This window comes from Ambystoma mexicanum, chromosome 11 (genome assembly GCF_040938575.1).
Source record: "Ambystoma mexicanum isolate Mex_15411 chromosome 11, UKY_AmexF1_1, whole genome shotgun sequence".
Classification (NCBI taxonomy): Eukaryota; Metazoa; Chordata; class Amphibia; order Caudata; family Ambystomatidae; genus Ambystoma; species Ambystoma mexicanum.
Genome location: NC_090934.1, coordinates 1,389,586,456 through 1,389,612,197, shown reverse-complemented (window position 1 = coordinate 1,389,612,197; position 25,742 = coordinate 1,389,586,456). Strand labels below are relative to the sequence as shown.

The 25,742-nt window shown below is 46.7% G+C and overlaps 1 protein-coding gene across 1 annotated transcript in view; it reads left to right on the top strand.

Annotated features, from left to right (window-relative positions):
* SAXO2 (stabilizer of axonemal microtubules 2) overlaps positions 1 to 25,742 on the top strand; it is a 113,984-nt gene that overhangs the window by 1,001 nt on the left and 87,241 nt on the right. The window lies entirely within an intron of this gene.

Here is a 25,742-nt window from a genome sequence, read left to right as displayed (position 1 = left end):
TGGCAGGGCAGGCCCTCAGTCAGCTACGAAGCAACAGCATGGTGCTGCCCAACAAAGACACATCACACCGTGGTTGCATACTCAAGACTAAATGAGCGGGAGCCCGACCGCCCATTCCTTTTATTGATTATAGTAGCCACAAGCTCCTGGGAGATACCATGCTCCAAGGAGGGGGTGACCCATTACACTTATGTAGGGTACCCTGTTTGGTTGATACAATATGATGCGTTATGATGGGTTGTTTATGGCGCTTGATGCCCAGAGGTTTCTGGGAGCGGCACCGGAGACCGAGCCTGGGTTGCTCTGTGTCGTCTGGCTTCCGGGATGGGCGCGTTGCCCTGAGTGGGTAGTGGGGGCTCTGGCCTGGAGAACTTATTGAATTGAATACTGTGTACAGCTGAGGACTTGTGAGTCCATGGTAGCGATGGGTTTAGGTTACTTTAACACAGCCTCTCCTTTGTGGTTCTATTGGCCTCATGTAAGTCATAATTATTGGTTCCCGACCCTCGGGGCAGGAGGGACGATTGGTGGAGGGGGGCATTGGGGTGGGGTACAACGGAGCGGTTCTCCCGCTGCGCCACCCTTAGCATAAAGCTGTACCGGCAGTACTCATGATAGCATAGAAAGAGCAGGCAGGCTTATTCGGGAGGGGCAAGGGGACCGTTGAAACAGTTCTGAAGACATTGTAATGCAATGGCCCAATCACACGGAAACAGTGACTATTAACAATCATGTTCAGCAATACAAGGGCAGTAGACCCCACCAGTTGCCAGAGATCCCCAATGCAAATCACATAATCAGGCAACTGGACAACACACCTTGGTAACTAAGGAGACACTTATCCCAGGCACGCAATCTAAGAAAAGCAATAATAAGGTGGGGGGACTGCCGGTTTCTTTCTTTAGCCCCCCCCTCCCGAAGATGCAACCTCCCTCACGTAACAGGGGACACCGAATATATGTAGAGGAATTGTTGCGTCATGAGCCTACTCGGCATTGGAGAATTTGTAGCAGTACGTGTTGCTTTGGCCACGGAAATGTCTCCTGCCTGTAGAGCGACATTAGCCCTGTGCAGGGTCGGACTGCGACATACAACTATCTTGGGCACCAATTGAAAAGTGGCATCGGTTGCTAATGGCAATTCTTTTCTTTGATGACACTGCTTGAGCAATACCCAATGGGGTGCGTTTGACGTAATGTGATGCAAATTGCGCAATTTAAAGAATATGTATTCAGCAACACTAGTTAAAACTACAGGTGGCATAGGTAAGTCACTCGTCAGACTGGCTCATATTGGCCTAAACAGGAGTACGCTTTGACCTGTTGAACTCGCCCACACCAGCAGTTGCCGTTTTGGGTCGGGTATTGCTCTATAGGCCAGGCCGAGCATGGCCCCCATGTGGCTACCGGGTTTCATGGTAGGGGATAGTAGGGGGCGGGGGGAAGATAGACAATCTGGAGTCAGCAGGGTTGGAAAGCAGATGCCTGGAATATGAAGGGCGGCACTGGGCGGGCATTTATTGTAATTTTGGTGTCTGGGCGGGTGGGGGTGGCTTCATTGTGCAAATTAATCAATGCGAATCAATGCATAAAGGTGATGCCAGGTGTGCAGTAAATGCCTTCAGCTTCCCAAGAGACTTATGTTATGTGGGTTTAAAAATAAATTATTTAAAAAAACAATTTGCAACCTAATACTGTTAGGAGGGATAACATATAATTGTCATGCTGAAGGTAGACAAAGCAAAGTACACACCTTATTTCTGAGACCTAACAGTAGCTATAAGGAAGTCCACACCTTTTTGCAGACACATTCAGTCCAGGTTGTACCTGTTCTGGGGTGGTGGTGGGGCAATGGTTACTTTCACAAACGCACTCAGTAAGGCGAGGCCAGCAGACCCCACCAGGGTCCACCTTGGTTAAAGAAGGTTAGGTAAAGGGGGGTGGGGAAGAGTCACTTGAATAGAAGGGAAGGGCGCAATGGGGACAGAGAAACAGGGGGGGGTGCAATAGAAGATTAACAAAAAGAAAGGGGGCAAAAATAGAGAGTGTGGTAGGTGGGCAAAGCAGTCAGAAAGTAAGTGGGAATTAAAGTGGGAAGGCACGTAAAAGTAAAGTGCTCAAAGTACGTGGACAGGACCAAGGAAAATGAAACGTAAGGAAAAAAGTAAAAGCTAATGTCGTGCCCACAACAGTGTGCGGAAGAGTGCGGAAAGTGGTTGAACGGAAGAGTTTCGGCTGCTGGCAGGAGTATGGGTGAGTCGTTTCAGTACCAGCATCAGTTTAGGGTAGGGTGCTCCGGATGGATCCCTTTCTCCTCCAAGCAAATCATTTGCGCAGGGGAGTGGGGTGCTCTGGTCAGCGCAACTAGGGGGGGTGGGCAGGCGGTGGGGATAGGATCAGAAGTTTTGAAAGGTAGAAGCGCAGGGTCAGTAGAGGGCGAAAAGTACTGAGGGTGAGCAGTGATGGGTAATATCGCTATCGCCATGGGTAATATCGCCATCGCCTACAAGCAAGGGCCCTCCTGGAACGGAGCACAATGGCCGATCAAAGCCAAACATGCCCCCCCTGATGGAGGGCTCCTACAGAAAGGAACCCCATGGTCAAGGGAAGAACTCAGTCCAGCACGCCATTGTCTTGACAGTAGCCCATCCTGCCAGGGTGCCCAGACATAATGGAGCAGCAATTTCCAAGGAACGCCGTCACGCAAGGGTCCAGAGGGCCAGTTTGTTGCGTAAAAGGAATGAATGGGGATGAATGAGCACTGAATGGGGCCCAGCAGGGTTTTAAAGTACTGGTGACCAGGTGCCTCGGGGGGGAAACTCGCTGCCGCCGGTTGCCCGCAGAGAGTCATAGCAGAGTCACTGGTTGTTCCCTTTAGAAAGTACTGGCCGATACCACGAAGGGACTACAGAGCCATCAGCTTAGAATGAACCGCACCCAGGAGTATTAGACTCAGATGCGGCCCATGCATAAAGGGGAGGGCTAGGGGGCTTGGAAGACCTTCCAGCCCCAAACGTGCGTGGGGGAAATTGGGAAGTGCATTGATGGAGAAGGAGAGTAACAACAAATCCAACAAGGGGAGGGGAAGGAAAGAAGGGAGTTGGAGAAAAACTGGGCTCTGGGAAGTAATGATGAAACAAAAATTGTGGGTAGGGAGAGAATGGGGAGGTGAACTTGGGAAGAGGGACGGTTAGGGTGGGGATAGGAAGAAAACTGGGGAATTTTAAGGGTCAGTTCAGGGAGATAACTGGGAAATGCCCTGGAGGGGGGTCCGAGGAGCAGGGCTGCAGGGCCTGAGGGGGGGTGGGGGACAGCTAAGGCAGATCTAGTTGGGACAGCACATGTTTTGATAAAGGGGGAGTTCATGATAGGTTAAGGAAAGAACGCAAGGGGATCAGGAATTGGTAAGGTAAAGTGAGACCACCGAGGGGAAAGGATAAGGGGGTGAAGAAGAGGGAATGTAGGGGAAAGAAAGGAACTAGAATGGGGTGCAAAGGATAAGTGGATGGAGCTAATGGAAGGAAATAAAGAGAAAATAAGTGAAAAACGAAATGGGAATGGGAAAATGAACGATGAAAATGAAAAATTAAAAGAAAAAATTAAAAGAAAAATTGAAAGAAAATGTTGGCCAGGGGTAGAGAGGGACGGATAGGGAGGGGCGGGGCGCTTGACAGATCCGCAAGGACCTGACGGGGTGGGGGGGGTTAGGATGCTACCCCTTGGTGTAGAATCCTGAGGGTAAACGCGAAACAGAACACCTGTAAGATAACTCCTGACTTTATGTAATCTGATAAAGTTTGCTGTGGCAATTTTGCTCCCACTCAGCCAACTGATCCTGCCTCTCATTTGGGATTGGGCGGGGGGCTCCAAGGGAGGAAGGCAGTGTGAATGTTGACATAAGGGGGTGTAAGAGTGTGCAGGATCTCAGAACGTGCCCCCGCTGCAGGGTGTCAGTGCCAAGGAGAGCGCATTGAGATGGAGAAGCCAGCTGCTTTGAGAGACAATGTGGAACTCCCTCCCTGCAGTGCAAAAGAGCACAACCGAGGGCCGCCACATTCCAAGTACATCCATGGGGGTAAGCGGTGGGCACACTGTCTTTGCAGTCTAGCACAACAACAGACCCCAGAGGAACCTGAGCCCACAGCACAAGACCAGAGGTGTGGGAGTGAGGGGATGAAAGACGGGCTCCTTGGACTAGATAAAAATAACAACCTCTAACGGCTTTACCGCCTTCCTCAGAGATCTGTCAGGAAACGGTCCAATGTTATGCTGTACTGGGACGGAGATGGGTCTGTCATCCTACCATTCACACATTGATTAGACAGGGGCTGAATTGGCGTAGATAGGAAGGCTTGGTTTCTCTAAAGTGGAGCGACAAGTTATTGTTATGGCGCGTCACTCTGTTGGGGACAAATTGAGAAATGAAGAGGCAGATCAAAAGGCGTCTTCCTAATTTAGGATGGAGTCGGCTGTCAATTATCAGCTGCCAGCACAAGTCTCCCAGCAGCAGAACACATTGAGGGCTGTGACATCAAACCATCAGATAGCGGAGGGGATTCTGCCAAAAAGCGCGTAGAGTGCTGTGATCCTAGGAGAGACAGGCTACCAAGAAGCTCGAGATCAGAGTGGCCGAGCACCCCCAGAGAGTGCAGAAAGCAGACAGCCGAAGCACACATGGTGTTCTCAGCCTCACACCACTGGACAGCCTAACAGAGTTCCCACGAGGAGAATGAGTGCCCACGTGAAAATTCCCTGAAAGGGGGCACATAGGGCCAGGTTCCCTGGAATGAACCATCTTGAGGGTGTTCTTCCAGAGAAAGGGATAAGAAAGTCTCGGGGGCGGGCAAGGCCCCACTTAACAGCGCACACTGATGACTGTCACTCTAATTCTCTATTTCAATAAATGTCATAACCAATCCAATTTCGAGACACATGTGGTAATTAATGGATCCGTTTTGGGGCCACGCACGCATTCATCGTGTCTCAAGCATGGTTGTGCAGACATTGGCAGCTTGCTTATTGCAGGTGCGAGTGGAAAACCAGGCGTCTTTTATTGGCGTCCCGCTGCTCGTAATCCCGCGTAGATAATAGGACGTTAAAATGCGGGTACCAGAATGCCCAGCAAGAAACAGGTCAGGTGCGTGACTAGTTGTGGTAATGTCCGCGCTGCTTTTCAACTTTGGGCCATTCGACACGTTTCTGCTATTGGATCGGCTTAGTGAAATGTTTCAGGGACATTGTTAGAAAATATGTGTGCCTAGTTTCACTGGCGCCTGCAACTTCTTACAGAACACGTGTTTTGGATTCTATCACTCTTGGTTTTTTAAGTGGCCAATTTCTTTTGGCACCACCTAGCTGCTTTCCGTGTTTAATGGTAGACGGTCAGGTACAATTTGGAAACGTAGAACACATTATTTACAATAGTGTAACTAACAAAAGTCGTGTTCACGGTCATGATGGCAACAGCAAACGATGAAAGTGCGCGCCCCCGCCTGCGATCTTCCCAATCACGTGTTCCAAAGTGGCCTCTCTAACCCAGAGTAAGAGCCCGTTGCCCATTGCCGAGCAGCAGCGGCGTACAGGAAGGCTTTCCCATCAGACATGGCTGCCAATGCTTACATCACATGCCTGAGAGCACTTTCATCCTTACAACGAATCATGACAAAGCGGGTGCCCCAATGTAAGGATGGCTGCCATTTAAACATATGACATTCTCTGAGATGGTGGATTTCGAATGCTAATCTGCGTGGGCTTTGCACCCCCCCCATTCCTTAGCATGAAGGCTCCCATCTACCTGTGAATCCCTATTCCGCACCATTCAGAAATGTGGGTGGTATGTAAGAACATTTTATTTTGGGGCAACCCCAGAAAGTGTGCATGATGCAGAGATGTCGAGAAAATTACAAAGAATGAACGTTTAAAAAAAATGTATTTAGAAAATGTTGCTGAAATTTCTGCAGAGCAAGACCCAGGCAAATCAGCTTGAATTATTATAGATTTCTTGCACATTCCAAATTCGGATAACATTTCGTTGGAGTTCTACTTTCCTCGACATAGAAATGTATTCACTGTGTGGCTTGCCTCTTCACCCGCAGCGTGTAACTGAAGCTTGGCAAAGGTGCTGCCTCGGTTGCAGTTTCGTAGAGCTGTAAATAACGGGCGCTCCAGTTACCCAACGGTGGTCCATTATTTATGCTGACTGAGCATTCAGCATTATGAGTCATTGGATGTGATCTTGTTACCATGGGATTAGATTATCTGTCAGACCACCATCATGGCGCTAAACTGGCAGAGAAAGAAAAAAAGAAGAATTTAGAAATCAAAACAAAAACGTTTTTAGAGAGAGACGGGTCGGGTGCACAACGCAAACACAATTAAAACAAAATAACCCACCACACACGTGAATTTATGTTACTTGTACACCACCACTATACAGTAAAATATATATGCATACAACACCAAGAAAGTTGTGGTGGGTTTAAAAAAAAAAGGTTTGAAAAAAACTTTTCAGCTGAAATGTGAAAGTAAGAAAGTCCTTTTGAGCCAAGTCACACATTCCACAACGCCACCTAGTAGCCATCTCTGGAAGTTCACCTCCAGTTCTAAGCCACAACAGCAAGGCATTGTGGGTATACAAATTAGCTGAAATGCAAACATTTTTCTTCAGGAAATTGTCTTTGTCTAAGAGGATAGGGCTACTTTATAAATAGTGCAATAAACCCAAGACAGACATTTGCAAGGCTGCCAGGACAACTCCATATATGGTTTCACCCTTATTAGGGATCATCAGTGCAATATAGCCTTGACACCCTTGTGGTTGGAGCATTCAGCCATGTTTTCACAACACCAAGTCTGGACTATACTGCACTGATGATCCCTAATAAGGGTGAAACCAGGTATGCAGTTGTCCTGGCAGCCTTGCAAATGTCTCTCTTGGGTTGATTAAGCTATGTATAAAGTAGCAATGCCTTCTTAGACAAAGACAATTTCCTGGAGAAAACGGTTTGCATTTGAGTTAATTTGCATACCCACAATACCTTGCTGTTGTGGCACAGAACTGGAGGTAAACTTCCAGCAATGGCTACTAGGTAGCGTTGTGGAATGTATTACTTGGCGCCAATGGATTTTCCTATATATATATATATATATATATATCTTAAACCCACCCTGTTTCTACATTTCTTTCTATAATTCATCCTATGAAATTATATATGGATCTTTGAAAAGTCCTAATTACAAAATTGGAAGAATAATGATTATTTTATAATAATAATAACAATAATAATAATATACTTATATAATAATAATAATAGCGCTTTTATCCAAAGGGCTATATATCCAGATTGAATACAAATGATGAACACAAATAACACCATACCATGATTTAAAGTTTTATTTATGGCAAAAGCTAATTTTCTTCACGTGTTTCGAGCTAGTCACATCCCTTCTTCAGGATTCCATTGTTAACACTATGACACATAATATGCTAATATGTAGCTTAATTATGATAATGAAGCAAAGCAATGGCTAAGTAGGACCAAAGACAGAATGATGGAAGACAATAGGCGCGTCTTGATGTGAGACTCTGCACTGTGTTTGAAGGCCAGTTCCACCTCCTAGACTTGGTGCACTCTGTTGATCCACTTTTGCAGAGCACTTCCTGTGACCTTGTCTCGATGAGAAGTGTCATGTCCCAAAGTTCATCAGAAATAGGACAATCGGTTGATTTTGCAAAAGTGAGCAGTACTAGGGGCATTTTCATGGCTTTGCGCCTTGATGCCGTCACAGTGACGATGCTGCACTCTATAAAATGCACACATTCAAATACAACGGAAGGACCCCTGAACAACGTTTCTTTGGATGTTAATAAAACATTCTTCATAGTTAACCCATGCACAACCCTTTTTTGGTTGACCACTATGCATTGTATATTTGGATCTGAGTGGGAGCTATGAGGGTGTTGTCACATGACAAGAAATAATCTCATTCCACTTGGCTGGACAGATGAAGGACTAATGGGCACATTTTGTCACGCATCCTCTCTGCATGGGTTTCTTTGGAAACAGTGCATATAAACAAAGGCAATGTATGCAGAATTGCCAATGCCATGTGGTGCCACTGCTGTGTAGTCCACATCAGTCCCTCGGCGGTTACTCCACAATCCGGCCAACTCAGCGAGTAGGTGCTCTTCTCTTAGTCTAGTCCCCTTGGCCTCTCCCTCCTGCTGGTGCGGGTGAGGGGGCAAGCATCGCCTTCCTTCCTTCTCGGGATCCTGGTAATGTTGACTGCCATACAGTCTCCAGCTGTTCTCTCGGGCTCGGCGCCCAGCCTTTGCCTGGGATATCCTCTGGGAGACCATCATTTTGCTCTGTGTGGTCTCCCTACTGTGCCTGGCAAATATGAACTGAGCTCTGGGTTTGCTCCTCTCCATTGAGCCATCCTCAAGGGATCCCCTACTTCACCACATCTGGTCAGATCGTTCAGCGTTTGTCTCACCCATCAGGGGATGGTGACAACTACATGCCATTGTTGCATTCATTAAGGACTCGTTCATTTAACAAACACTGGACTTGTCTGCATAGCAAAAGGGCAGATCGTATCCCCATGGCCAGCACACGCAGCAATTCAATGCTTCATGACGCAAACAATCTTTTTCTTGGTTTAGCGTTCATCGCTACACTCCCAAAGCCCACCAAACCTACATTGTCGGTTTCTTTTCCCGCTCACCGTGGTAAATCAATGTTGCAACTGGGCAGAACTTCTGCAGAAAATGTACACATCTTGTGTACATATTTATTTTGCCATTTTGCAATCCAACTGAGGTTGTGATAATAGCCAGAGCTACAACGGGGCTAAAGATGGACAATTTCAACATCAAGCATATTGGGACTATTCGAACAACATGCACATTGATGTGTCAAAGTGACAATAATCATGCATATAGCACTTTCCATTTTTATATACAATTATTATCCAACCAAAATTGGTACTTATTTAAGCACGTCGAAAGTATTAACGGCCGAGATGGCCTGGCTGGGATGGGAGCTTGTGACTTAATGATCACAGCACCCAGCGTTTAACCTGCTGAGCTATTGTACCAGCTAACTTGCCAGGGAAAATCTCACTTAAATTGCTTTCCCAGAGATCACTACACTCTGGATCTCATCAGAATCACATTTGCATGTGGGGCGCCTATCAAAAGAGTGTTTATACAGTTCGTGTCACTGGCTGGTGGCGTGAATAATTATGCTTAGCTGGAATTCACAACTTGTTCCTTCCAATGTAATGGTCCACGTGGTTCAACATTTGAGCTTTATTCTCTGTGCTGTAAAATTAGCTTGTTGTGTGGAAAATGTCTTGTGTGTTTGTAGCACTGCATTTTTTTAAGTGTAGTGGCCTCCTTGTGTTCGTACACCCCCCTCCCCCCTTACAAATGCACCACTGTGGCACGAGCCATGTTTGACGATATGGCCGTGCTCTTTAATTGATAAATGGCACTCACAGACCCACAAAAACATCCCAAAATGCCATCAATTGGGATTCTTTATTTCTCATATTATTTTTAAAATTGATCTTCACAAACCTAAATCGCTTTTAATAAGAACCTTTTGTACTAAATAGCAAACAACATACCTTTCAGTGAAATATCCTGTTATATATAACGTGAATTGCGAATTAAGTAACAAGCGTGGAGCAAACAGTCAGGGCTCTTAATGTTGGACTTAAGCTGTCAGGGGTATATTACACATTCCTTATAAAAAAGGCCCTTGAAGTGCAACTTCCATTGATACCAATCTGTGTATTGTCACGGGTTGCTTGAGAATGTTGCCTGGGCGTTTTCTTCTATATCAACTGCACAAATGTGTTGCTACGGACGTATAAACAAGCCAACCTGGACAAAAGGACCGGCGTCGCCTGCCTCTAGTGCAGTCTTGTTGACTAGGAAGCCCTCAATGAGTGTTTCCAGGTGGTTCCCTGTTGTGTTCTCAAAGCTTATCTACCATTGCATCGGTGACCTCACACTTCATAGTGCTTGAGGTTGCGGGGTCTGCAGGCTTGGCACTCTGACTCGCGTTTTTCTCGGCAACAAAACATCATTGATTGAAATACATCAATCCAATTGGTATCACCACATATTATCCCCACCAAATATTGTGCTGTATTTTGGAACGGCCATAGGCAATATTTTTGGGGGGATCATTTTGAGTTTTTTTGGGAGCGGGGGTGTCCCCCACTCCTTCAAAAAATAATGCAGGGGTTGCGGGGGTGTCCCCTGCAGGTTCCATGCCTTAGCGCCGCAAAAATATGGTGATATTTTTCTATGGTGATATTTTTCTATGGCGATATTTTTCTATGGTGATATTTTTCTATGGCGATATTTTTGCGGGGATATTAACACATGGAACCGATCAATTTGAGTCGCAATAAAAAGAGAAGCACAAATGATATAAAACTCATTTTGATTAAAACAACATACACAAGCATTCATTATTTAAAAGAGAAAAGAGCACATATATTCACGTTTTGGATCTGCAGCTGGAAAACAAGCCTAGTTTCCAATTCACAACTTTTCAACTCGTATCCAATCAAAGTTCGTATCGAAAAAAGCTATCATTTTGACTCTCCATTGGTGTTCGTTGAGTTCATTGTCGGTGTTTTTGTGAAGGGATTCCCGATGATAACATATTCTTGTTACTAGGCATTGAAGCCAAGAAGTGCATGCTTAACATGGTAGATTAATGAAGTAAACCCACTCTGCGCGGTTAACACATATTTAGCGACTTGACATAGGTATCATTTAATTTTCTGCTGCCCATAAGTTCCTAGCTCACCTTGTATGCATATCAAATTGAGTTACTATAAACGTCAAATGCCATTCGTTGTTATATATTTGTAAAATCTCTTGCCTCTGTTATACGCCCCAGTCATACAGACTATATACAATGCTCTCTTATATCACGTTTAATCCCAATATATTTCTGCAAACAGCTAAGTGTAGGCTACGCCAACTGCACTGATGAATGCCACAAACATTGTGCACATTTGCCATTCTAACTAGGAATGACAAACTCCAACCCTTATCCTGCAACTCAGAAGAATGCAACAGACATATCATGCTTTTAATACACCCGGCCGCTTTGGCTGTCAATCCATTGGTAACTTTAAACTAGACTGCTGCCTTCTAATACCTCTGAATATGTGTGGGCAGAAAACATAATCCTTTGGGAATTGTTTTTGGCCACCATTCTTCCACTTGGAATGTAATGAGAATTTATTTTTTAAAACTTTGCCAGAATTTCCCATACTCCTGGGCACTGATGATTGGGGGGGAGGGGGGCACGCAGACGAGCTAACCCATAAGGTTATGCATCTAATCCTGTTCACAGCGCGCAAACTGCTCCTTATTCATTGGAAATCAGCTATCTCACCGTCCCCCAAAGAATGGTGAGCTGCGCTCTCTAAGGTATGTAGACTCAAATGGGCGACTTTCAAGAGGCAAGCGACTCGCAACCCCGTCCGGGGCGATGGATTCTGGGAACTGGTTGACCCATTCATCTGAGGAATAGGGACCTTCCCAGGGCCCTGGTCCTTGGCTTGTAGGGGTGGCTTGGTGGGTATCCCAGGTGTCAGGCCAATAAGTATCTCTCAGGACCTAAGCCTGCGTAGACTCAAGAACTGATCAAAGTCACTTTTTGTCACTCCTATTTTATTGTACTTTATTGTCATCTCATTTCCCTTTACTGTGGTAAAGCCCAGAGCACGTCCCGGGGGGAGGTCGGGAGGGGGTACATGGGAGACCGTTTCAGTCAGCACCCCTGTTTTGTGGTTTTCTTACAATGTTGTTATTCTCATGGTATGGTTGATACACTCTAATCTGTGATTGATGTGACTTACTGTAACCATGGGCACATTTTCTCTCAATAAAAAGAGTTAAAAAAAAAGAACTTTGCCAGAATGAGATGTTTGCAGGAGGTTTTGCCCAATCAGATACGCTAAACGGTTCAACAAATTAGATTGGGGGGCACTGTTACCCCTGTTTTGCAGTTTAGAACACAGAATGGACGCATTGTTGCGCCCTAAGGTGAAACAGGGAAAGTGATGGAATGTCCCCATATACCACAGTTCCATTCCACGGAATGTGTTGGGGACTTTCCACCCTCAATCGCTAATTGCAACGTGTTGAACACTTGTTGGACATACAGGCCCTATGTCCAGCGTGTAGTTACCAGATTAGCCCTACTGAGTAGCTTTCAGTCCAGTCAAGAAGTATACAGTACATGTTGAAGATATTCTCTTATTTTAAAATGCATCTGTTGCGTGGCCCTGGCGTGCATTGAGGGGTGCCTGGTCCCTCAGCACAGGCTGCAAGGTTCGCGTGGACTATCACTTGAATATTTTCAGAGGACCTGAAATGGTTCGAGTTCAGACAAAAACGATCAAGAACCAGGAAGAGAAAATAATATACAGCGTAAACAAAGATCGATCAAGCGATGATGGTAAATTACTTTCACCATAGGCTTCCTCAAAGAAAGATAGTGATCAGGCGATGATGGTAAATTACTTTCACCATAGGCTTCCTCAAAGACAGATAGTGATCAGGCAAACATGATCAGGAATCGCGAGCGAGTTAAGACCTTTTTTTTTTTTAGAGAAAATGAGAAAGGCATGTCAGAGGCACAGAGACATATATTTAAATCTTAAGGGCACCTGGCTAGGTCCCGATTTACCCAGGTGGGTATACGTATAATAAACAAAAATAATCAGGATGGGGAGATCCAAAACAGAGACACAGAGGTGCTAGGCGTGTGTGTTTATTCTATAATCACACAGGAAGAGGTAAGTATCTGTACAATTTATTTTACATAACTTCCGATAAGCACGAAAGGTGGTATAGAGAAAACGGACAGGGTTGGTTATGCAATGGTGACACAGGTGGGTGCAAACCTCTGGAGTGTGGAGGTCAGCATTACATTGAGATGCATATTGCCTCGTATATCGAGGGGGTATAAGGACCCGCTGTTGAACATAAACACAAGGAGCACACAATAATCTTGAAAGTGAAACGGGTACAAGTAGTGATGCTGTTGTGATGAGTGGTTCGACACAGGGAGTGACACAGGGTGTGTTTCGGCCAAAGAAAGTGGCTTTGGAAGTAGCCGTCTTTATGCTGGCCTTCGTCAGGAAAAGGGCACCAGTAGTGGTGCTGTCCGTGGTGTCTGTGGGTGAAACAAAGCTATTAGGATCTCGGGTGGTTGTTCAATAAGTACTCAGAGTATTAAATACGGGCCAAATTAATGCCCAAAAGATACCACATACGGAGTATCTTAAAAACAGCTTACCTGCCGCCGGAGGGGAGCAGGTGGGTGCTGTTGGGTGAGCCGCGAAGAGTGCAGGCGGACCGGTGCTGGGTATGGCACCAGGTGGAGGGCTGTGATTGCCTACGAGCCTACGTGGTCATGAGTATCACGAAGCAGGAGTGGGGCATAACTCGACCCAAGTCTGGAATGAAAATTAAAAGGTATAGGTAACCTGAGGGAGTAAGGTGTTCCAGGAAACCAGGGCTATCCCGCGTGAGAGTGGGGGGACTTACTGTAGTCTGGGTGGTACGCTGCCGTGCTGGACGTAGACTGAGCCGGATGAGTCGGACACCAAGGTGCCGTGGTTGATTGTATAAATGGCCTCCCGTGGCTAGAGACAAACGAATGGGATCCCGTGGTCCAAGAGCGGCAGTCTGCTTGGGCCAATCAAACGGCAGTGCGCCGTGTTCCAATGGAAAGGCGGTACTACGTGTGTGGTGTTGGGTAATGTAGTCCGGTAAGGGCAGAAGAGACTTCTGTTAAAGGGAGCTCGCACAATAAAGCAGGCAGGTGACATGGAGGCCGATATCGGTACTCCAAGACGGTCATGTGGATGGATAGTTTTCGCTGCCCACTGTGTGTGATTCAATACAAAGGGTTCTGGTGTGTAATAATCAACAAATCATCATAAGGTGAAAGAACAACGATGTCTCGAGTGTGCACAGAGAAGATGGTGACAGTGCACAAAGCATTTACACGGTAGAAAAACATAGGTGTCTAATGTACATATTAAGATCAATCTAGTGGAGTGGACACTGGTACGTTACCAGAGAGAGGATGTAGGTGACTCATAGCTGGTGGCAATTTCTGTTCTAAAAATGTTTCCATTCAACGGTTATATTGAGGCCGTCTTGGACGGAGTTCAATTTGTGGACCCATCTTTGCTCGAGTCTGGTATGGGCAATGTTGATGTCGCCTCCTCGTCTCTGAGGCTGAAGTTGTTGAATCACGGTCCACGTGAATTGTTCATGGGTATGTTTTTTCTGGCTGAAGTGTTCGACCAGAGGTTTGTCCTCTACTTTGTTTTTGATGCAGGATCTGTGTTCGTTGATCCTTTGTTTGACTGGTCTAATGGTTTTGCCGACGTAGATCAGGTCACAGGGACACTTGATAGCGTAGATCACGTGTTTGCTTTCGCAGTTGGTGTGGCTGTTCTGTTTCCATATTAGGTTCTTATGGATGAACGTTTTGCTGTTCGTGGTGAAGCGGCAGGCGACGCAATGTCCACAGCTAAAGTGCCCCACCACTGGTGGGAGATTCCACAGCGTGGTGACTGGTTTGGTAGGTTCTAGGAAGGTGTGGACCAGGGAGTCTCTAAGGTTTCTGTTTTTCTTGAAGGCGAACAGTGGTTTCTTCGCCAGGGTCCCTTCGTTTTTAACCAGATGCCAGTGTTTCTTGATGGTATTTTTGATGAGGTTACTGACTGGGTTATACGTAGTGACGCAGACAGTTCTATCATTAGAGTGTCTTTCTTTGGTAGTTAAGCAGAGGGAGCGGTCGGTGTTGGCCGCTCTTTTCTTGGCCGTCTTAATGGACTTCCTGGGATATCCCCTCTCTCCAAGACGTGTTTGCAGTTGTTGTGCATGGAAGTTGAATTTTTCTTTGTCAGAACAATTTCTCCGGATGCGTAGAAACTGACCGTAGGGGAGATTGTATTTTAAACCTTGTGGATGGTAACTGGTGAAGTGGAGAAGGGTGTTCCTGTCGGTAGGTTTTCTGAAGAGTTCCGTCTTCAGCGCATCTCCGGACCGATAGATGTGTAGGTCGAGAAAGTTGATCTTGTGGTGGTCCCATTCAATGGTGAACTTGATGTAATCGTTCCGTGCATTAAGCCATCGGTGGAAAGCAAGTAATTCCTCAGAGCTTCCTTCCCAAATGAGTAAAATGTCATCGATGTATCGACGCCAGACCTTGATGTTAGGTCTGTGCGGATTGTTGTCAGAGTAGACATGATCTTCTTCGTATTGAGCCATGTAAAGATTAGCGACGTCCGGTGCAAAAGTGGCGCCCATACTCACTCCTTTTATTTGCTGGTACATTTGATGGCCGAATAGAAAGAAATTCTCACCCATGGCGATCCGGATGCACTCCACCAAGAAGTTAGTTGGTATGGTTGAGGTGTTTGCTCGTTTTTCAAGGCAAGTTGCCAGAGCTTGTAGGCCCTCAGTTTGTGGGATGGAGGTATACAATGCCTCAACGTCCATGGTGACCAAAATGGACTGGGCGGTCAAATGTATGGAGTCCAAAATCTTGATGGTTTCAGTGCTGTCTTTTAGGTAAGAAGCCATCTTACCTACGAAAGGCTTCATAAAAAAGTCTGTGTATAAAGAGAGAGGTTCCAGCAATGAACCACAGGCGGAGACAATGGGTCTGCCCGGTGGTTTGGTGGGGTGCTTGTGAATTTTGGGTAGAATATAGAAGGCCGGAGTCCTCGGGTGGGTTTTGTTGAGAAAAATGGCACAGAGACTACATGTGCAGGGCACAGATTTACACCATCTAAGATACTAAAAAAACAAACCCCAACATAAGAAACGAGACCGGGGTCATGACACCTTAAAGGTGAAAGAGTCAGGAAGCAGAGATATATACAACAAAAGCAGTAATATTAGTAATATTACGGCGAGGGAGAGAGCTCAGTATTGAAAACGGCCTGCCGCGCTCACTGAGAAGCTGATTGGACAACACAGATGCTGAGACGGAAGTATTTGTATCTTCATCATTCAATTGAAGTTGAAATGTTCTTTACGATAAATCCACACAAGAGACTATAGACGTTTGCACAATCACCAATCTCACTCACTTAAGTGCATGAATGTACTTCTGATGTCACAAATAAGGTAACGAGTAATACTTTGCACACATGAACAAACATGGCCTATGGGGTGGGCATTCAGAAAATGAAAAGCATATTTTGAAAAAGGGGAGAAACTAAACAAAATAGTGAAGGGGAGAAGAATAAGGAGGGCAGACATGGCCTTAAACGCCCCACCAGCTGAAGTTTTGCTCGGGCGTCAGCCGTTAAAGCCCATGTCCGCCCTCCTGGCAGGGCAGGAAAGCCATTCGCGCCCCAGGGTTCGTCCAGGGTGCAAATGGCTTTCACAATCTTTCATCTGGAGATCCGTGCTGCCATCGCAGCCGATCTCCCAATGAGAGAAACAAAAAGGTGCCGACCTCCATATGAAAAAGGGATTAGGTCCCTTTTCCTTGTCTATGGCAGCCAGACGGGAGGAGCTCTGGGACCGGAGCGCAATGCTCCAGTCCCGCAGGTAAGTGGAGGGGTTGGGGAGGCAACAGGTAGAAGTTCCCTATTGTCTCCCCACAAAGAAAAAAAAAAGGAGAAAAAAAGCGCCACCAAAGGAAGGGCCTGGGGGGGTTGGAGGGGGTTTGGACAGCAGGGGCGGGGTTTGGGTATTCTTGCCTGCTGTTCCAGCCACCTGATTAGCTGAACGCCCTTCTCCGGGTGCGAATGTAAGTTCAGTGCATGGCCTTAATCGAAAGGACCAAACTTCTAGAGTTTATTTCCTATGTAAGTTTCTGAAATCCTGGGAGACTGCTGACATAAGTCACTGACATGCAGTGTTTCTGAAGGGCCACTGCACACTTCTTTAGCAGGGTCTCTGCCTTTGTGGCGAGTCTTGATCTATGTCTTGATCCTGGGGTTGTCTTGGCCTTCCTTTTCGCTTTGATTTTGGTGCTGGATTGGGAGACAAGGCCTCTGCCTCACTGCTGCTAATGGGACCAGCCCCGTATTGGACCCCACTTGTCCTAGGGGTTGCTTTACTGCTAATGCAGGTAGGTATTTTCCCTCCTACCTGGTTACTTCTGGGTAGGATTTGCTCTTGCCTCATCTGGATTCTCAAAGGTTAGCAGGGCTTCTCTTAAACGTTAACATAGCTTGGCCAGCCACCTCCTTCCCTGTCTCCCTGTCACTACTTATCTTTCTTGGCTTGGCCAACACTGGTTCTGTTCTGCTAGTTCTCATTTCTAATTCACAAAACTATAACACTATTCTGTTTCTGGAATGCCACCTATTTCCTTCCAAGACAGGAGGCGTGTAGTTGCTGATCGAGTGATTCGAACAATGAGAAATCTGTATTATGAGTCAGTTTCAACATTATCTTCACACTGCTTGATTGGCCCTGGCTTATGGTACCACAACCTCCCCATGAGTGTGGCCAGTGTTTGCAGTTTCCTACCAATGTGTGTGTTTTTCCAATAGGGATCTGCGTGTTGCTGCTCCTGTGGCCCGAGATAACAAGAACTCCTTTACCATGTATGATCAGGCTATGTTATCATGCCAGCCTACGGACCCATGCTGTGACTTCCCTGTAGTCTTGTGAGTTCCTTTTGCCACTGGCCATGCCGTTATGCTGAGCGTGAGCCTGCACTGTTTGTGATTTTGTTGCCTGCCATGCAATTGCTGCTCGTCTATGGACACCAGTCCATGCTGGAGCTTGCACAGTCAGTGTGTGTGTATGTGTGTGTGGTTTTCTTTGTTGTGCTCCATGCATTGACACAAAAAAGGACCCACTGATTCTGCAGGGTTTGATATTGAGGGGAGCTGGGAGCTATTTAGCTCCTGCTTCCAGCACAGTACACCCTGGTTAGCTTCAAACCAACAGCTAGCAGGAGCTACCTTTTGGCTCCTAGGGCCAACTGGTGCCTTCCAAACATGTAAATGTGACATTAGTATTTGACAATGTTAGTAAAGAGGAATTAGAACACATCTAATACACATTTAAACACAATGGTTCATACAAAATGGGCACAAAGTGAAAGCAGCATCTCTAGTAGCTCCTGGTTCCCCTGTGGTAGCTCCTGCCGGCAGGGTGATGCCCGACACCCAGGAGCTGGTTTTAGCTCCGGCTCATCGAATCTCAATTTGGAACTCAGTTCTCTACATGTGAAACTGGGGTTCTGGGGTCAGTTCCCTCAGGGATTAATCCCTGGTGGCATTGGGCTAGGCCCTGGACCAAACAAAGCAGCCACAATTGAAGTGTTTGCCCCTAACCCCTGCTCCCCCCCCATGACATTGGCTCTTCTTACTATGTGATGTACCCCAAGAACATCCCAGGAAGGACTGGGAAGCTCTTGGAATCTTCCATATATATCTCCCAGGGTAGGCCCACCATCGCAAACCAGGTGGGTCCCCTGGCCCACACGGTTCCCGAGCCGGGATTAGCTCAAAAAGTCTTTCATTTACCCGAAGATGAGAAAGACCAGTTTAGAAAGACCGCTCTGAGAACGCTCACAGCCTTCTTTCTAAATCTTAACTGTCGCTCCCTCGCAGCACACGAGTGCACGCAGGGACTGACCGGCTGACGGAGAGGGGCAGGGGCAGGGGAAGAGGGGCTGCAGGTAAGTATGTGTGCGTGTGCGTGCATGCGCATTGCATGAAAGGGGACAGTGTGGTGGGGGGGACTGGGGGGAAGTAGTGGTTCTGTGTTTGTGTGTTTCTGAGTATTTGTGTATGTAAGGGGGTTCTGGGGGTGTCTGAGCATGAGGCGTGGTTGGGGTGGGGGAGAGGTTGGATGGTGGTTCGGGGTGAAAACCCTGATTTCAAAGGGCGGAGGGGCAGGAATTTAAATATTTTGAATATTCAAGGCCGCCCAAAATCTGCTGGTGAGAAACTGGTATCCTTTTCACGTGCACTATTGCACAATAAAATATCTATTAATTCAGTGTTGCATGTGGGTAGTACACAACTGAAGCAAAGTATTCCAATTGTTGAATTTTTAATGTCAAAACAAACTGTTCAACAGGGTGTCCAGTCTCAGATTTAATCTGAAGCTCACGCTCTCTGTTGCTCGCTTGGGTACGTGCTCCCCCTCTCTCTCTGTCTCCCTTTCTCTCTCTCTCTGTCCTCTCTCTCCTCTCTCTCTCTCTTTCCCCCCTCTCTCTCTCCTTTCCCCCCCCTCTCTCTCTTTCCCCCTCTCTCTCTCTCTTCCCCCTCTCTCTCTCTCTTTCCCCCTCTCTCTCTCTCTTTTCCCCCTCTCTCTCCCTTTCCCCCTCTCTCTCTCTTCCCCCTCTCTCTCTCCCCACACTCTCTCTCCCCCACACTCTCTCTCTCTCTCTCCCCCCTCTCTCTCTTTCCCCGTCTCTCTCTCTTCCCCCTCTCTCTCTCTTTCCCCCTCTCCCCTCTCTCTCTTTCCCCCTCTCTCTCTCTCTCCCCCCTCTCTCTCTCTCTCTTTCCCCCTCTCTCTCTCTTTCCCCCTCTCTCTCTCTTTCCCCCTCTCCCCCTCTCTCTCTCTCCCCACACTCTCTCTCCCCCACACTCTCTCTCTCTCTCCCCCTCTCTCTCTTTTTCCCCCTCTCTCTCTCTCCCCCTCTCTCTCTCTCTCTCTTTCCCCCTCTCTCTCTCTTTCCCTCTCTCTCTCTTTCCCCCTCTCTCTCTCTTTCCCTCTCTCTTTCCCCAAGAGGATAAAATCCGCTCCTTCCTCTCCTTTGAAACTAGATATTCTCTCAGTCTCTGGCTTTTAGAATTACTTGTACTCTGTACCTCCTGATTCTTACAGTCTTTAGGATGTCCCACGCCCCTTTCAATAATCAAAATCATTTGCTGGTTTTTCAGGTGTTGCCATACCCTGTTTGTACCAGTTCTCCCAGTCCCGTGAGATTTTGCAACTCTTCCCTCTGGATCCCCTGCTGGGATGAGGCTTCTTATGTACCTTCAATATGTAGCCTTTTTCTGTAAGGTAGCCACTGGGGGCTAGCCTCAAATGTGCCCCTTTGCTATTTATTGCACTCCTCCGGGTCTTTGACTCCCTTTTCCACTCTACTCCTTCCTTTATGCTCACTGATGCTGCTCCTAGATCCTCCCATGAGTGGGCACACTGGGCCAAGCTGGCCCACGGGAACCTCCTACTGCTGGCTTGCTGTAGATACCTCACTTCTTCTTTCCTTCTGATTGTTCTCCTCCTATTATCTCCCACCTCCTCTTGATTGATGGTTTTCCACCTTTTCCTAAGTTCCACAACCACCTTTCTTATTTCTGTTCATCCCCATTTTAACTGATGCCCTGCCCCCTCCTCCTAAATTCCACCGCACCTCCTTCTCAGCTATTGCTCCGCCTCTGCCTCCTAAATTCCACTACACCTCCTTCTCAGCTATTGCTCCGCCTCTGCCTCCTAAATTCCACTGCACCTCCTTCTCAGCTATTGCTCCGCCTCTGCCTCCTAAATTCCACTGCACCTCCTTCTCAGCTGTTGCTCTGCCTCCTAAATTCCACTACACCTCTTCTCAGCTGTTGCTCCGCCTCTGCCTCCTAAATTCCACTGCACCTCCTTCACAGCTGTTCCTCTGCCTCCTAAATTCCACTGCACCGCCTTCTCAACTGATGCTCTGCCTCCTAAATTCCACTGCACCTCTTCTCAGCTGTTGGTCTACCTCTTCCTCCTAAATTCCACTGCACCTCCTTCTCAGCTGTTCCTCCGTCTCTGCCTCCTAAATTCCACTGCACCTCCTTCTCAGTGGTTGCTCTGCCTCCTAAATTCCACTGCATCTCCTTCTCAGCTGTTGCTCTGCCTCCTAAATTCCACTGCACCTCCTTCTCAGCTGTTGCTCTGCCTCCTAAATTCCACTGCACCGCCTTCTCAGCTGTTGCTCTGCCTCCTAAATTCCACTACATCTCCTTCTTAGCTGTTGCTCCGCCTCTGCCTCCTAAATTCCACTGCACCTCCTTCACATCTGTTCCTCTGCCTCCTAAATTCCACTGCACCGCCTTCTCAGCTGTTGCTCTGCCTCTGCCTCCTAAATTCCACTGCACCTCCTTCTCAGCGGTTGCTCTGCCTCCTAAATTCCACTGCATCTCCTTCTCAGCTGTTGCTCTGCCTCCTAAATTCCACTGCACCGCCTTCTCAGCTGTTGCTCTGCCTCCTAAATTCCACTACACCTCCATCTTAACTGATGCCCTGCCCCCTCCTCCTAAATTCCACCGCACCTCCTTCTCAGCTATTGCTCCGCCTCTGCCTCCTAAATTCCACTGCACCTCCTTCTCAGCGGTTGCTCTGCCTCCTAAATTCCACTGCATCTCCTTCTCAGCTGTTGCTCTGCCTCCTAAATTCCACTGCACCGCCTTCTCAGCTGTTGCTCTGCCTCCTAAATTCCACTACATCTCCTTCTTAGCTGTTGCTCCGCCTCTGCCTCCTAAATTCCACTGCACCTCCTTCACATCTGTTCCTCTGCCTCCTAAATTCCACTGCACCGCCTTCTCAGCTGTTGCTCTGCCTCCTAAATTACACTACATCTCCTTCTTAGCTTTTGCTCCGCCTCTGCCTCCTAAATTCCACTGCACCGTCTTCTCAACTGATGCTCTGCCTCCTAAATTCCACTGCACCTCTTCTCAGCTCTTGGTCTACCTCTTCCTCCTAAATTCCACCGCACCTCCTTCACATCTGTTCCTCTGCCTCCTAAATTCCACTGCACCGCCTTCTCAGCTGTTGCTCTGCCTCCTAAATTCCACTGCATCTCCTTCTCAGCTGTTGCTCTGCCTCCTAAATTCCACTGCACCTCCTTCTCAGCTGTTGCTCTGCCTCCTAAATTCCACTACATCTCCTTCTTAGCTGTTGCTCCGCCTCTGCCTCCTAAATTCCACTGCACCTCCTTCACATCTGTTCCTCTGCCTCCTAAATTCCACTGCACCGCCTTCTCAGCTGTTGCTCTGCCTCCTAAATTCCACTACATCTCCTTCTTAGCTGTTGCTCCGCCTCTGCCTCCTAAATTCCACTGCACCTCCTTCTCAGCGGTTGCTCTGCCTCCTAAATTGCACTGCATCTCCTTCTCAGCTGTTGCTCTGCCTCCTAAATTCCACTGCACCTCCTTCTCAGCTGTTGCTCTGCCTCCTAAATTCCACTGCATCTCCTTCTCAGCTGTTGCTCTGCCTCCTAAATTCCACTGCACCTCCTTCTCAGCTGTTGCTCTGCCTCCTAAATTCCACTACATCTCCTTCTTAGCTGTTGCTCCGCCTCTGCCTCCTAAATTCCACTGCACCTCCTTCTCAGCGGTTGCTCTGCCTCCTAAATTCCACTGCATCTCCTTCTCAGCTGTTGCTCTGCCTCCTAAATTCTACTGCACCTCCTTCTCAGCTGTTGCTCTGCCTCCTAAATTCCACTACATCTCCTTCTTAGCTGTTGCTCCGCCTCTGCCTCCTAAATTCCACTGCACCTCCTTCACATCTGTTCCTCTGCCTCCTAAATTCCACTGCACCGCCTTCTCAGCTGTTGCTCTGCCTCCTAAATTCCACTACATCTCCTTCTTAGCTGTTGCTCCGCCTCTGCCTCCTAAATTCCACTGCACCTCCTTCACATCTGTTCCTCTGCCTCCTAAATTCCACTGCACCGCCTTCTCAACTGATGCTCTGCCTCCTAAATTCCACTGCATCTCCTTCTCAGCTGTTGCTCTGCCTCCTAAATTCCACTGCACCGCCTTCTCAGCTGTTGCTCTGCCTCCTAAATTCCACTACATCTCCTTCTTAGCTGTTGCTCCGCCTCTGCCTCCTAAATTCCACTGCACCTCCTTCACATCTGTTCCTCTGCCTCCTAAATTCCACTGCACCGCCTTCTCAGCTGTTGCTCTGCCTCCTAAATTCCACTACATCTCCTTCTTAGCTTTTGCTCCGCCTCTGCCTCCTAAATTCCACTGCACCGCCTTCTCAACTGATGCTCTGCCTCCTAAATTCCACTGCACCTCTTCTCAGCTGTTGGTCTACCTCTTCCTCCTAAATTCCACTGCACCTCCTTCTCAGCTGTTCCTCCGCCTCTGCCTCCTAAATTCCACTGCACCTGTTTCATAATGGATACTATAAGAGAAGCTATCCCAGGGGTCCAGGTGCCCTTAGGGTCGAGTGTAATTCAATAATATTATTAATTGAACACCAATTGCATGGGATAGCAGCAATTCCTGGTATTTGTAGGCTCTGCCCCTGCCTATCATTTATCAAACATGTGAAGGATATTATATACCAGAAAAATTGCGCTTGTCCATAGGATTTAAATGTGTACTTTTAATCTACAGTTCGAGCATAACGTTTTTGATACTCCTTTGGAGATGAATCACAAATATTTAGTACAAAAAATGAAAAGAAACAATTATCGATCCTGTGCTCTGATCATAACTTTAACATAGACACAGTATTTTTTTTTTAAAGTGCCTCAGGCAACACGTGTTTTGACGTTTTTAGTCCTGATGAAGGATTTACATGGGCAATTAGCTTCTTAAAAATATTCACACGTTCTGGTGAGATATCTGGCGTTGAGAGTTTTGTATAAGCCACCTAGGTTATCGTCATTGTTTTAATTATTGCTAGTTTCCATATTTAGTCTTGATATATAGGGATGGCCTGTCCGGAATCCCTCTGCCTGTATTCAACGTGTCGTGTGTGTCCTACCTCCCTAACTGATGCTATGGCTCTGCCTCCTATATTCCACTGCACCTACTTCTTAACTGATGCTCTTTTTTTATTATTATTATTATAATTATATTTATTGAGCATGGAACTAGCTTCGAGAAGCAATGGATCGCTTTACAGCGGGATATAACAGTACAGAGACATAACTGAGTGCTTTTCACAGGCAATGCAACAGAACAGAACAGATATTCAGCGAGGGGTAGGATACAGAGGGGCACAGAGGACAGGTACAGCAGTACCAGGTGGTGGGGAGTAGAAGGGGAAGCGGCATCTAGCGAGTCAGGTGGCACGAGGGGCGACGTAATGGCCTAGGTGTTGAGGAGGAGAGACTCATTGAAGAGGTGGGACTTGAGTTCTTTTCTGAATTGTCGGAGCATGGGGGTGAGCCTGATGCTGACGGGGAGGAGGTTCCATACTTTTGGAATGTAGGCAGAGAAGAGTAGTTTTCTGGTCCTTTCTTTTTTGCAACAGTGGATTTCAAGTTTGCATGTGTCCTGGCTTTTGGTGGTGCGCTGTCCGTCTGAGGTGTAGAGTTTCTCCGCAAGGTAGCTGGGTCACTTGAGGGCGCCTGCCTTATAGATGATACAGCAATACTTGAAGGTGATTTGTGGGTGCAGTGGGAGCGAGTGAAGGTTGATGAGAGCCGGGATGATGTGGTTCTATCTGCATAGACCCTTGATGAGGCATGCAGCCATGTGTAGGCCATTTCTCAGGGGTACAAGGAAGGACGACGGGAGGCCTTCGAGGAGTGCATTGCCCCCATCCAGATGGGATAGGACCAGTGCTGACCAGTTGGCGAGGTAGGACTTTAACTTTTTGGGAAGCGGTGTGCCTCGTAAGGTAAGACCAAGCTGTGCAGACGTTTTTGTTCCCTTTCCTTTCTTTGGAAAGGTGGTGAGTGTTAAAAGTGCTTTTATGTGTTTATTTTTCCAGTTCCACTGTACGATTCCACAATAGGCAGGAGACCTCATGTTGGATGCAGATTTCTTTATGTTTTGAAACTCTCTGAAGTCAGCATTCTGGAAGGGGGTGTAAGTAACAAGTAACACGTTTTGGGTAAATACATTACAGTGGAGGTGGGGTGATATTTACACAGTAAGTTTTTTTTTGAGGATGGGCGATTTTAACTTTTAGTTCTTAATAGAGGTGGTGGCACAAGGTTAATTTTTGAACTTGGTGTTTTCTCTGGTGTTTCACGGATTAGTTGGTGACTAGATATAAGTGTTTTTGAATGTTGGTTTATTTAGCCATTAAGGTGCTATAATTTAGATTATTTAGTTGGTGCTTTTAGTTATGTTTTGGTATTCTAGAATTCTTGAAACTACACCAACTTGCTGACGACTGCAGGAGTTTCCGCAGGGATCCTGGTTTCTGTGCACGCTGTACACAGACGTACATTTAATATTCTTTGGCAGTATTACAATTTGAAGGTACATATAAATGCTTTGTTGTTTGGATTTAATTCACGTTGAGGTTTTATTTTTGGACTCACACCAGTTGCACCACTGTGAATATACAACCACTTGACAAGATTATGTATAAACTTTTGTGTATTTATGTGTAGACATTTCAATTAATGAACAACCTTTGTAGAATTTGTTGAGGTAGTTTAAATTTTGAGTGAACTGTGAGATGTTTTTTAATGGTATATATATCTATATTTGCAGATCTTCTGCTCCTGAAGAAGGGGTCATTCCCCGAAACGCGTAGAGCTTGAAGCTACATTTCAAAATTGGGAGTTTACTTCTTTTTCTGTTTTGATTTGTTTTTCATGCTGGCCATATGTGAAGCCAGTCGACATCTGTTTCTCTTGATACAAGCAAATATATGCTGTTATTCATGTTCTGCTTTTATATTTTTGCTTATAAAAGTTTAAATTCTATGAAAATTGACTGATTTATTTCAGCTTGTAAGGTGTGCAGGGGACGGGAGTGTCTTTAAATTTACCCACTTTTTGTTTTCAGTGTTGATTAGTTGTCA